Consider the following 13639-nt stretch of genomic DNA (forward strand, 5'->3'; position numbering starts at 1 on the left):
AACCGTAAGTTACCACTAGAGAGAGCTAGTGAGAAGCAAATGGTCCATGAAGCCACATTCCAAACACTCTGCTGTACTAAAATTATAACACTTTTTACTTTAAGTGTTAAAGTGATCACAATAGAAATATTTGCCATTACTGCACCAATTATCTCATTATTAATTAAGTTTAGTATCTAACCAGCAAAAATATGCCATGGAGACACAAGAGACTGCAGATGCAGGAATCTGGAGCAAAAAGCTAACCACTGGAAGTCAGTGGGTCAGGCAGCATCTGTGAAAGCAAAAGGAAGGCCAATGGTTTGGATTGAGATCCTGCGTTAGGATGACTGTGCTATGCTGTACAACTATGCTATGCAGCTTTATATTTAGGGACCAGTTTTAAATATTAATTACCATGAATAAAACAAACTTTGAAAGAAATGCAGGCAAAATTATCTTAGCAGAGTGGTGAAATTGGGTAGTTTAAACCCTCATTTTTAGCTGTGTGTATGTAATTCCTTAAGTTTGGTATTCTCATGTGGAGGTAGTGGGGATAAGCTCCGATTATCTATTAAATACTCTCAATGGTATGCATCTCTAAGTAGCCACTGACAACCAAGTCTAACTCTTGGTCCTCAGGCATAGTTTAGCTACTAAGGCCTGCAGAACTGTTTCTACTGACAGGAGAAGGAGCAAAAATGGGATACTGGTGCCTTAAAACCAGTCGCTTTGGGCAGATGGAGTTCGTCAGCCGTGATTAGCAGCTCACCTAGGAAAGGGAGAACTCCGATCTCAAACCTCCACTACCTTGTGACTATACCCACAATAGGGAAGGCTTCGGGAATAAACCCTGAGGAAAAATCCGGAGTTGGAATCCCTAAAGCAGTCCTACACTGAGTGCAAAACTGACGGGCAACTCCTGCATCGCCGCTGGTGCCGAACTCTTTCGGTCTCTGCAGTTCCTTCGGGTTCATCAGCTGTGCGGAGAGGGGGAGCCTGCTGCACGGGCAAGAGCTTGCTCTCCATGTCGTACTCCCCTAACATGTGTCCTGGCTTGCATAGACAGCTAGGCCATAACATCCATCCTGATCAACGAAGAGCATACTATGTAATATATCAAATTATCGAGATATTGTTTTGAGCTGATCACATGTTATGCAGACAAATAGGTCATGCAGTAAAGTAGAAAAGATGAAGCCAGTTTATCTTCCTTTTGCTGGAGGTTGCAGGCTTGAGGGTAAAGGAGGGTGATCCTCATTAAAATGAGGATCTCTGGGCTTTAGGTCAAAGTTCACCGAGAAAACAAACTCTTAAGAAGAGGCAGGTAAAAATGGCTGACCTCAACTCCACATTCTCCATGTCCATTCATTCAAACTCCCAAGACCTATCAAATATGGCATTGGGGCAGGGGCTTCATAGCATTGCAACCCATTGTGTTAAATAAATTTGCCATTTCATTCTTGAGTGAGTGTCATCCTGAGATTATTCCCCTTTGTCCTAGAATCTCTGAGGACCGAAGCTGTTAGCCTGTGAACGTTTTACTTACATTTTCCCTCATTGTTATAAACACCAGTGAGTATAGACAATTTTTATCCAATCACCGGCACATTAAAATCAGTCTTTTAAATCAACACAAATCATTGACATTGAATGTCAACACTGTTTCTCCATCCTTAGGAAGTGTCTCAGCCCAAAACATCAACTGTTTATTAATTTCCATAGATGCTGCCTGACCTGCTGAGTTCCTCCAGCATTTTGTGCGCATTGCTCTGAATTTCCAGCATCTGCAGAATCTCTCATGCTTACTGCTTCTCTCTGCATGACCTACCCGACACGCTGGATGTTTCTGTCGTTCTCTGTTTTTATTTCAGAATTCCATCTTCCGCAGTATTTTGCTTTTTGATTTGTAAATCGAAAGTGCACCGCCCCTCGGGAAATACCTGCTTCATTAAGCACAGAGATCGATAGATACTTAGTCAGTAAGGGAATCAAAGGATTTAGGTTTAATGTAGGAAGGTGCTGAGATAAAAGAGCAATCATGAATTCACTAATTGAAGGAGTAGGCGGAGGCAAACCAAATAGTCCGCATCTGGCTCTCTTCCTTAACTTGCTATGCAGAGAAATCAAAATTGTTTGTTGTTCTTCAGGTATGCTTATTATCAAAGTTTATTCCAGCTCTGCTTTCTGTCCAATGATCAATGTTCGTTCCATTCCAACATATTACAGTACTGATTACCATAAGCTCTAATGGTCAGATTCAGATTCATTTATCAGACGTGCGCAAACAACCAACACACCTACGGATGTGCTCGGGGCAGCCCACAAGTGAAGCCCACATTCTGGCGCCAACATAGCATCCCCGCCGTGCTCGGTGGAACAACGCAGGACACAACAAGCAACAAAACAACAACAGCAAAGCAAGCCTCTTTCCTCCCTCCCTCCCACCCACACACAAACTCCAGAACAGGTGGCCGGGCCTCCAGGCTCCAGGCTTCCTTTATTAATGCTTATTAACCTTATGCAGCACATTACTGTAGAATATCTGATAGTCTAAGTGCAGCATATCATCTGGTTCACTGTATTCGATTCTACTAGTTACAATCTATAACTCTGTGATTCCTAATAAAACTCTATTAGATTTGTTAATCATAATTTTCCCTTCATACACCCATGTAAATGCTGTCCAGGCCTATTATTATTTTAAGTGCCCTGAAACCATTCCCTTAATTATATACACAGTGGCTGCTTAATAGAAGTACTTTTTGTATCTAATAAAGAGGCCACTGAACATATGTTCATGTCTTCTGCTGCTGTGGCCCATCCACTTCAAGGTTTGATGTGCTGTGCATTCAAAGATGCTCTTCTCTACACCACTGCTCTAACACCTTTTTACGCGAGTTACTTTGTTTTTCCGCCAGCTTGAAATAGTCTGGCCATTCTCCTCTGATCTCTCTCATTAACAAGGCATTTTCACACACAGACCTGCTGCTCATTGGATTGTTTTTCACACCATTCTCTGAGGTTGTTGTGCATGAAAATCCCAGGAGATCAGCTGTTTTTGAGATACTCAAACCACCCCATTTGGCACTAACAACTGAACCTCTTGACCATGTCTGCATGCTTTTTTGCATTGAGTTGCCACCACATGATTGGCTGATTAGATATTCGCATTAATGAGCAGTGACCACGGAGGGTAGATTTTAGTACTTTCCCTATGACTAAAGTCAGGCCAATGTTGTGCCCTGTTTCTGAGAGATTTTTCTCTGTATTCTTCTGCAAAGACAGACAAAAATATTACCTTAATATCTCAGTCATATTCTTATTCCTCAATATAATTTCTGCTGCTTCACTCTGTAATAGACCACATTGATTTGAGATATTCTTTTCCATTTTACATATCAACGTAAGTTCTATGAACCTCTTTTTACTACTTGTTAATACTCTCATTTTACTGCCTTACTTTCCTTTCCAGTTGCTTGGATCCCCAGGCTGAATTTCGAAATTGTTGTGATCACTGTTCCCTAAACTTCTGTTAACTGCCAGCTCCCCAGTTACCCTGTACCCATTCCACAAAGCTATCTATAATCACCTATTCCCTGTGTTGGATTCGCCACATAGCAATATATAAAATCAGTTCTTGTTTACTTCACAAAACTATTCTCCATTTCATTACTGCTTGGTTGTCCCAGTCCATATGAATTCCCCCCCACCAACATTATTTTATTACCCTTGATAAATTTATCTCTGATTTCCTATTTCATCCTTCATTACTGCTAATGTTTGCAGGGCTCCCACCAATTCCTTCTGCCCCTGCTGTTTCTTAGCTTCTCCCCTGAGTCGACCTACATCTTGACTTTCCCGACTGCTATAATCCTGTTACATCAGAACAACCCCATTTTTTTTTACATTGTAGCTTTTTTTCTTCTAAAATCAAAGTATCTGGAATACTTAGTTCCCAACCTTGGTCCCTTTACAACCGAGTTTCATTAACAACTGCTAGATTTAGACATGGAAAAGACTGCGGTAACAAATAAAATCCTAATGTGGGCTTCCAAACCGTCCACAGTTCCTTTTCCCAACAGATCTTCCTCAACTCAGTGAGTTCCTTGAGTGGATTGTTTACTGCTCTCAGCTTTATACTCATTCAGTTCTATTTATGCTGCAACTTCACCTATCTGGATACAAACGTTTCATGAATTAAATAATATTTTGTATTTTAGTATGATCAGGTGATCTGCACCAGAATTACAACCAGGTTTAATATCACTAGCATATGTCATGAAATTTGTTGTTATGCAGCAGCAAATGAGAATATTTGATGACTTCTACTGGAGCTGCTCGCACGAGTCTCCTTTTTAATGAAGCAGCATAGAATTACTGTGAAAATTGCCAGAATTTCATTAAAACCCTTCTGGGATACTAAACTCCATGGTTAAAGCAGCCTTCTTTCTCCTTCCCAGTGACTTATATAAGGCAACTGAAATACGTAAAACTATTGTCTGAGCAAAGGCCTTCATTTCTTGAGGAAATAAAAGTTAGGCAGGAAAAATAAATAAGGAGTTGTAGAGTTCAAAGTTCAGAAGTAGAAGGTAAATTTTATTATCAGAGAACATATATGTCACCACATCCAACCCTGTGATTCTTTTTCCTGCGGGCATACTCTGCAAATGAAAGATTAAATAGAGCATAGAAGAAAACAGCCTGTGCAAATATAAATCAAATTAAACAGTAATAAATCATAAGAGCATGAAATAACAAGATAAAAATCCTTAAAGTGAGAACATTGGCTGTGGGGACATCTCAGCAGATGAGAGTAGCTATCCTCTTTTGTTCGAGCTTGATGGTTGAGGGATAGCAACTGTTCTTGAACCTGGTGGCCTTGTACCTTCTGCCTGAGCATCGTAGAGACATGGAATTTGGAAACAGGCTCTTCAGCCCAACGTGTCCCATCTGCCTATATCTGCCCACACCCCGCTGAACCTCTCCTATCCACATACCTACCTAGATGGCTTCTAAATGTTGCAAATGTGCCTGTCTCAGCCACTATATCTGCCAGCTCATCTCAAATACGCACCACCCTCTGCGTGAAGAAGCTGGCCTGGTGTCCCTCTTAGATTTCTCACATTTGATCTTAAACCTATGCCATCTTGCTTTTGGCAACCTCTCCTTAGGAAAAATACTAAGCGCTTTCAACCTGTTTATGCTCTTCAAGGTCTTATTTATCTCTATCAGATCACCACTCAGTTTCATATTTTCCAGGGAATAATGTCCTATACAACCTCTCCTTGTAACTCAGACCCCCAAGACAAGGCAACAAATTAGTAAATCTATTGTGCATTCTTTCTAGCTTTATAATATTTCTAATTACATAGTGTTACGTCCGTAGCCCCCTCCTTTGTGAGAATTGCAAGATCACTGTTGGGTTGGGTCAAGGGGCCCAGGAAATGAGAGAGAGACGTGCAAAATGCCTCATTTCCCCGGCGATGTAAAGCTACGGGACATGGCCATTGTCTCCGGAAGACCAAGTTGTGTATTGAGTACTGTACTATTCACTGAAGCCCCTCAGGGGATGACCAGAGTGGGCTGGTTGAGGGATTGCATCATCCCAACCTGATTGACATCTGAGACCCCGTGAGTAAGGATAAAAGAGGGTCTGGGGAACAACCCCTTCAGATGCACCAGAAGAAACGCTAGCACTCCCGTGACAATGGGAGGCCATTTGAAGGAGGCCACGTGCGTTCAGTTCCGTTGCCTGGGACTGGTGGTGTGTAACACGGAAAATGGCTTTTAGCTAACAACGGGGAAACCAACTCCCTGACTCAATGGATTGGCACCCTAAAGACTGGGCAAGTTTAAACCGTCTCTCTCTCTTAAACCCAAAACACTGCAGCTTGAACGAACTAAAAGTGACTTTTGTATTTCCATCGGACAATACATTTCCCCTAGACAACGAAAGAGCTATTTCTTCTTGATTCTTATTATACCCGTGCTTTAGATTTAGTATTAACGACGTATATTATCTGTATGTTTGCATTAATCTTATTTTCGTGCCCTTTATCAATAAATATTTTTAAAAGTAGTACCATCAGACTTCATCGGACCTCTCTATCTTTGCTGGTAAGTGATCCAGTTACGGGATTTCGTAACAGTGGTAACTGGCCTTATGAATGTCTTGTGTAGAACTGCAATATAACCCCCAAGTTTGCATACTCATTTTCCTGAGTTTCCAAAACAACTTGCTAAATACCTATGTCACCACCCTATCTGCCCCAGCAAACAGCTCCATCAGGGGCACTACCCGCTCCAGCATCCAGGACATGTCAAGGAGCGATTCCTCAAAAAGGTGGCATTCATCATTAAAGACCCCCATCACCCAGGACATGCCCTCTTCTCATTAGTACCATCAAGGTACAGAAGCCTGAAGACCCACTCTCAGTGATTCAGGAACAGCTTCTTCCTTTCTGCCATCTGAGTTCTGAACAGACGTTGAATCCATGAACACTACCTCACTAATTTTTTGCACTACTTCTTTAACTTTTTACTTCATACATTTTATAATTATATTTATATATACTTCTTACTGTAATTTACAGTTTTTATTATGTATTGCATTGTAGTGTTGCCGTATAACAACAAAGTTCATGATGTATGCCAGTGAGATTAAATCCAATTCAGATTCTGATACCACTTTCAGTCGACTGTGCACCTGAATTTCTAGGTCTCTCTGTCTCACAACAGCCTCCAGCGCCCCACCATTCACTGTAAATCCTACCTTGGCCTGATCTCCCTAAACGCTATACCTCATAGTTACCTGGATTGAAAGCTAATCTTCTCCCCACATACCTAGCTGATCAAGATCTCCCTGCAATTTTTCATAACCTTCTACACCATCTGCACCACCATCTACCTTAGTACCAGCCACAAACTTACTGACCAAGTCTTGTGCGTTCTCATTCAAATTGTTTATGTACGTTACAAACACACAAAGGTCCCAGCACCAACCCCTGTGGCATGCCACCAGACACAGGCCTCTAGGCTGAGAAACAACCCTTGACCGACCCTCTGCTTACGATCACAGAATCCAATCCACTAGCATTCCACGAAATCCAACTTCCCAGCCTAGCCTGACACAAGGGCCTCGCCAAAGTCCATACAGACAGCAGCCACTGCCCGACTCTCATTTACCTCCTCAAAGAACTACAAGAGATCTGTCACCTACAACTTCCAAAGCACAAAGCTACGTTGACTGTCCCGGGTCAAACCCTGTTTCCCATATGCAGTTAGATTCACTCCCGCAGAATCCCCTCCAAATTCACCGCCACTGATGAAAGGCTCATTGGCCTGTAGTTTCCTAGCTTGTTTTTGCTGCCCTCTTCAAACACGCGCATGTTTTTTTTAAACACACCTGAAGGGAGTAAGAAAAAAAATCACACCAGTTTGTGTACTAGCGTGCATTGCAAATCATGGTTCAAAATGCAGCAATTTTGTTGGACTTGTTATTGAACTGAATAGATTTATTTAATGAAGGACTCCCGTACCAGGGTAGTACCTAATTTGTGCCATTAGGTGGCAACAGTGCTGTCCTAACACAGTGGTAGCATCCAGAGACACTGTTGTTAAACACCAGAGAAATTTATCATAACTAAATGAAAAACACTGAAAAATTGGAAATAAAATATTACATATGCTGACTAGGTCAGCCAACAGCAAAGTAAGAAAGATTACCGTAACCTTCTGAGCAGCATAGCAACTAGCGCGACATTATTACAGCTCAGCGTGCCAGAGTTCAGAGTTAAATTCCAGAGTCCTCTGTGAGAAAGTTAGTACGTTCTTCGTGTGTGTGTGGAGATTTCTCCGGGTGCTCCAGTTTCCTCCCACAGAACGACGATGTACCAGTTAGTAAGTTAACTGGCAATTGTAATTGTTCTGTGACTAGGCTAGGGTTAAATCGGCACAGCTCAGTGGGCTGGACTGCACTGTATTTCAAAATAGATAAATTAATTTTGATCCTTGTTTGAACTTAGATAATTGGGTTGACATTCTAAGAAATGAAATGTGTCTCCACATGCTGCCTAGCCTACTTCTGATAGCAATTTTTTACCAAGGCAGGAAAATGCCCAGCACATGTTGAAAAGTGATGCATAGAGTCTATTTTGCCCTGATATGCCTGGTTTTTTACGAGTACACATCTAAATCTTCCAACAGAACCTTCAAACTGCTCAGGATCCAATCACTCTTTTTGCTTTGCTGCTTATTAATAAAGCTATATCTTTATCAACTGTTGCAAATAAAGACAACGTGACTAGGGAGCAGTTAGTTCATTCAGCCCATTGAGTCTGCTCCACCATGACTGATTTATGTTCCCTCTCAGCCCTATTCTTCTGCCATCTTCCTATAACCTTTGATGCTTTTAGTAATTAAGTACCTATCAACCTCTGCTTTAAATATATGCAATGAAGTGGCTTCACAGCAACCTGTAGCAACAAATTCCACAGATTCACCACCCTCTAGCTAAAGAAATTCCTCCTCACCTTTGTCCTACGGAGACATCCTTCTAATCTGTGGCTATGCCCTCCGGCCCTAGACTCTCTCACTATTTGAAACCCCCTCTGCATGTCCGCTCTATCTAGGCCATTTATTATTTGGTTATTTTCAATTTTCTGATTCTTCTAAACCACAGTGAGCAAGTGTCCAGACCCATCAAATGCTGACACATGAATCCTTTCATTCCCAGGATCATTCTCATAAACCCCAGTATGTTATAATAAAATTGTTAAATAAAGTTTTGTAAAACAAATCAGACCCTGGTTGAAGACCACGAAGTTACAAAATCGCAGGAAATTAACGGGAGTAGTCCACCAGGCCTGTCGGATCTGTATCAGTTCTAAATAAGTGCAATACAGCTAACTTCACGAAGGGTAATGAGAATCAGCACATTTCTCTTTTCTGTTGCTTATCGTGTTCACTCTGGAATGGCACAAGATGGCTGGCAATCTGTATCCCGGTGTTCTGTATTCCATCTGTATCCTAGTGTGCTGGAATTGTATCCCAGTGATTCTGATTCACTGTTAGATACATCTGAAATTCAACACTGCACTGAAATATTGTGACAGTGGTGAAGATTGACTGATAACTTATCCAATTTTGGTTCCCGCTTTAAAGCAAAAGGAGATCTCTACTGGCCTGGCTGGGCTCCAAAGAAGGATATCCTAGCTAAAAACAATCTCCTTTTCCAACACAACTCATAACAATAATGGCTGTAACATCTCAGGAAATGTACCCAGGCTGTAGGGATCACAGAAGAACTAATAGGACATCTCCTGAGATATAACCACAGAACAGCTCAGAAATCATATCAAATAAATTTGATTCTCTAAATTGTAAGTGCATTAAACCATGTGATAGTGGCATATTTAGATTTCCTTAGTAGACGTCATTTCTGTAATGCAGGGTGAGCTTGTTATTGGAAATGACTGTTTATGATAACCCATGCCATTAATGAAGATCTCAGTGCCTTTACGTAATGCTTATCCCACCCATTGTTGTTAGCTGGCCCTTCCCCTGTACTGTAATTATTTTAGTTAATTCTAGGTAAGGCAGGCTTGTCTCAATTTTTCTCTGAAAAATTAATCTCACTAAATGCTTCATTCTAGATAGAATACAGGAAAATGACAAAGGACTTAAATGACTGTTTATAAATTTACCACATGTGTCAATTTTATAAAGCAAAACCTAATCTATGATTAAACTCTAAAGCCTTCTAAAATCAATCAAACTTGCCAATGGGAAAGAAGTTAACAGATAGAGCAGCCTTGAGCAGAATTCATTTATTTTCTAATGGCTGGAAGTAATTTGCTCTCTGCAGAACATGAAAAGGTGCCAGTTTCTTTGGGCACATTACCACAGACACCAGATTCCAAGGACTGATGCAGATAGCAGTGGTCTTAAGAAACTTCCAACCTATAGAAAGCCTGCACACAACAGCAATAGCAGTGAAGTAGTCTCATTTACATCGGAAAATACATCAGGATGCTGAATCATAAAATCATGAATGCTGAGCCGAAAGAGAGGAAAATTGAAGGGGCAACCCAACGTTTGGTTAGTGAGATGGTAAGTGAGGAAATTCGTCAAGGTGACGAAGTTGGAAAGGCACAGACAGAGTTGCGAAGCACCAGTCCAAATCAGAGAAGGACTGCAGCACGTGATTGTGGAACAAAGAGGGGCGGATATGTAAGAGTCTGATCTCTTGAATTGAGCAATGATTTAAATTCAGAAGGCATGAAGGCCTTTCCAATGAAGGAAAAGAAGAGTGAAGTGGAGAATGTTAAACCTTGCATCACGGCAGGAAAGGTGTTTTGTGCACTGGAGAGGGCATGGGCACAGATGAGTTAATAGAAGATAGAGGACGGTTGTCCAGGTGGGCATAAGTGGTCTGAAATGGAAATTAGAGAAACATAAATGAGGGTTTATCAACAGAATAGCCAGTTTAAGACCAAAGCAAGAAGTTTTGCAAAGCCTGAAGTAGAATGCATGATGTCCAGTTTGGAAGATCCACTCAAGGTTGAAAATGGTGTCAAGGTTGTAAATTGTCCAGTTCACGTTAAGAGGACAGGAAGGTGAATGGAATCAATCCTTAGGCGTGGAGTTCATTGTGTGGTGTTTGGTGTGTGGGGTGTGGGGTGTGGGATGGGGGGGGGGGAAACAATTGTTTTGATTTCCTTGCCTTTAACAGGATGAAATAGCAGCTAATTTAAAATAAGATGGAATTTAGCCACTCCAAAAAACATGGAGACAGGAGACAATGGTAGATTAAGAGGAAGCTGGCTCTTACTAACATGTCAGTGGGTATTATTGCCAAGGTAAGGGGACCAAGGAGATCAAATGAAAGTCTTAAAGGCAAGGTAGTTACAGAAACCATTTAAACTGCCTTCTCCCCTTGACCTGCACCCAGCACCATACACCGACCGTCCATGTACCTATCCAAACTTCTCTTAAAAGTTGAAATTGAGCTTGCATGTGCTGGCAGCTTGTTCCACACTCTCACAGCTTCCCCTCATGTTCCTCTTAACCCATGACCTCTGGTTGTAGTCCACCCAAACTCAGTGGAAAAAAAGCCCGCTTGCATTTACCCCGTCTATACCCCTCATAATTCTGTATACCTCTATCAAATATCCTCTCAATCTTCTACATTCCAAGCAATAAAATCCTAACATATGCAATCTATCCTTATAATTCAGATCTTCCAGACCCAGAAAATCCTTATAGTGAATACTCTCTACTCCAGGAAACACCTTGCTGGACCTCTTGGATGAAGTAAAATATTGTAAACTTGATCAAAAAGGGAAAAAAAAAGCCAATGTAGGTTTAGGAAGTTAAAATCAGAGGCACTTGGGGGATATAAAGGAATTGGAAAGAACATAAACTCGGAATTTGGAGGGATAAGACGTGGCCAAGAAATAAACTTGGTAGTAGAATTAAGGAGAAGTCTGATTCTTTTTAAGAATATATTAGAAACATAGAAAGCCTACAGCACAATACAGGCCCTTTGGCCCACAAAGCTGTGCCAAACATGTCCTTACTTTAGAAATTACCAAGATTTACCCAGAACCCTCTATTTTTCTGAACTCCATGTACCTGTCCAGGAGTCTCTTAAAAGACCCTATCATATTCGCCTCCACCACTGTCACTGGCAGCCCATTCCACACACTCACCACTCTCTGCGTAAAAAACTTACCCCTGATATCTTCTCTGTACCTACTTCCAAGCACCTAAAAATTGTGCCTGCTTGTGCTAGTTATTTCAGCCCTGGGAAAAAGCCTCTGACTATCTAAACGATCAATGCCTCTCATCATCTTATACACCTCTATCAGGTCACCTCTCATCCTCTGTCCCTGCAAGGAAAAAAGACCAAGTCCACTCAACCTATTCTCATAAGGCATACTCCCCCAATCACAGCAACATCCTTGTAAATCTCCTTTGCACACTTTCTATGGTTTCCACATCCTTCTTCTAGTGAGGCGATCAGAACTGAGCACAGCTGCAACATTACCTCTTGGCTCCTAAACTGAATCCCATGATTGATGAAGGTCAATGCACCCTATGCTTTCTTAACCATACAGTCAACCTGCTTGGCAGCCTTGAGTGTCCTATGGACTCCGACCCTAAGATCCCTCTGATCCTTCACACTGCCAAGAGTCTTACCATTAATACTATATTCTGTCATCATTCTTGACCTACCAAAATGAACCACCTCACACTTATTAACAGCAAGAGGGAAAGGGTATGTCCACTCAAAGACAAAGAAGGGAATTTACGCATGCATCTAAAGGAAACGGGCAAGATCCTTAATGAGTACTTAAAATCATATTGACATCAATGATGGTGAGACCTGGGAGGGAAATGTTGACATCCTAGGACATGTTATTAAGAAGGAGATTTTGAATCTCTTTAAAATATTAAAGTGGTTAAGTCACAAAGGTCTGGTGAGATCTAGTTCAGAAATCTGAGAGATGCAAGGGGGCATATTGCTTAGGCCTCAACAGAGAGATTTGTATCATGTTCAGTTCCAGATGAGATACTAGAAGGCTGGAGAATAACCAATGGTGTTTCAATGTTTAAGTCGAACAAAAAGGAAAATCCAGGAAATAAGACCATAAGACATACTGTAGAAGCAGATTTAGGCCATTTGACACATCCAGCTTCCCTTCACTATTTGCTCATGGCTGATTTATTTTCCCTCTCAACCCCATTCTCCTTCCGACATAATTATAGACCAGTATGCCTTATATCACTGGCAGTGAAAGTACTGCAGACAATTCCTAGGGAAAGAACTGATTCACATTTTGAAAAGCTTGGGATTGTTAGGGATCGTCAGCAAGGCTTTGTGTGAGGGAGGTCCTGCCTCACAGACTTGACGGAGTTTTTTGAGGGGTGACAAAGATGATTGATGAGAGCAGGGCAGCAGTTGGTGAGTTAGTAAGTTGGATCCAAAGTTTGCTTGGACACAGACTGCAAAGCAGAGTGGTAGAGGGGTGCTTTTTTTGCTGACTGGAGATCTGTAACCAGTGGTGGTAATGAAGGCATATGGCATGCTTGCCTGCTTTTGTAGGGGCAGGCGTTCAGCATTACAGAAGGTAAGCCATGTTACAACTTCAGTATATAACACTTTGGTTGGGCCATATTTGGAGTATTGTGTGCCAATCACATCAGCACCCTATAGTAGATGTTTAAGAGAGGTTGCTGAAGAAGTTCACTAGAATGTTGCTATTACTGGAGAGTATTACTATAAGGGGGAGTTACATTAACTTGTTTTTGCTGGACCATCATAGGCTGACTGGCTTGATAGAAGTATATGTTATAAAAGGCATAAATATAGTAGTCACAATCTCTTCTACCAGGATTTGAGGGAGCAATGTTGAAAGCTGCAGATTATGGAGTCATAAAGTCTATTCAAGTCAGAACCATTTCTCTCCTCAGATCACATCAATACTTCCCAAAGGACTCACTGAGTTGCAGTAGCAAAAATCTTTGTTAAACTCTGCCCTTTCTGAACCTTGAAAAACTGATCCAGTAAGATGGTCCACTCTCCTCTCCTATCAGATTCCTTCTTCTTCAGCCCTTTACCTTTTCCGCCTATCACCTCCCAGCTTCTCCCTTC

The sequence above is a fragment of the Hypanus sabinus genome, chromosome 6, assembly GCF_030144855.1.
Source record: "Hypanus sabinus isolate sHypSab1 chromosome 6, sHypSab1.hap1, whole genome shotgun sequence".
Lineage (NCBI taxonomy): Eukaryota > Metazoa > Chordata > Chondrichthyes > Myliobatiformes > Dasyatidae > Hypanus > Hypanus sabinus.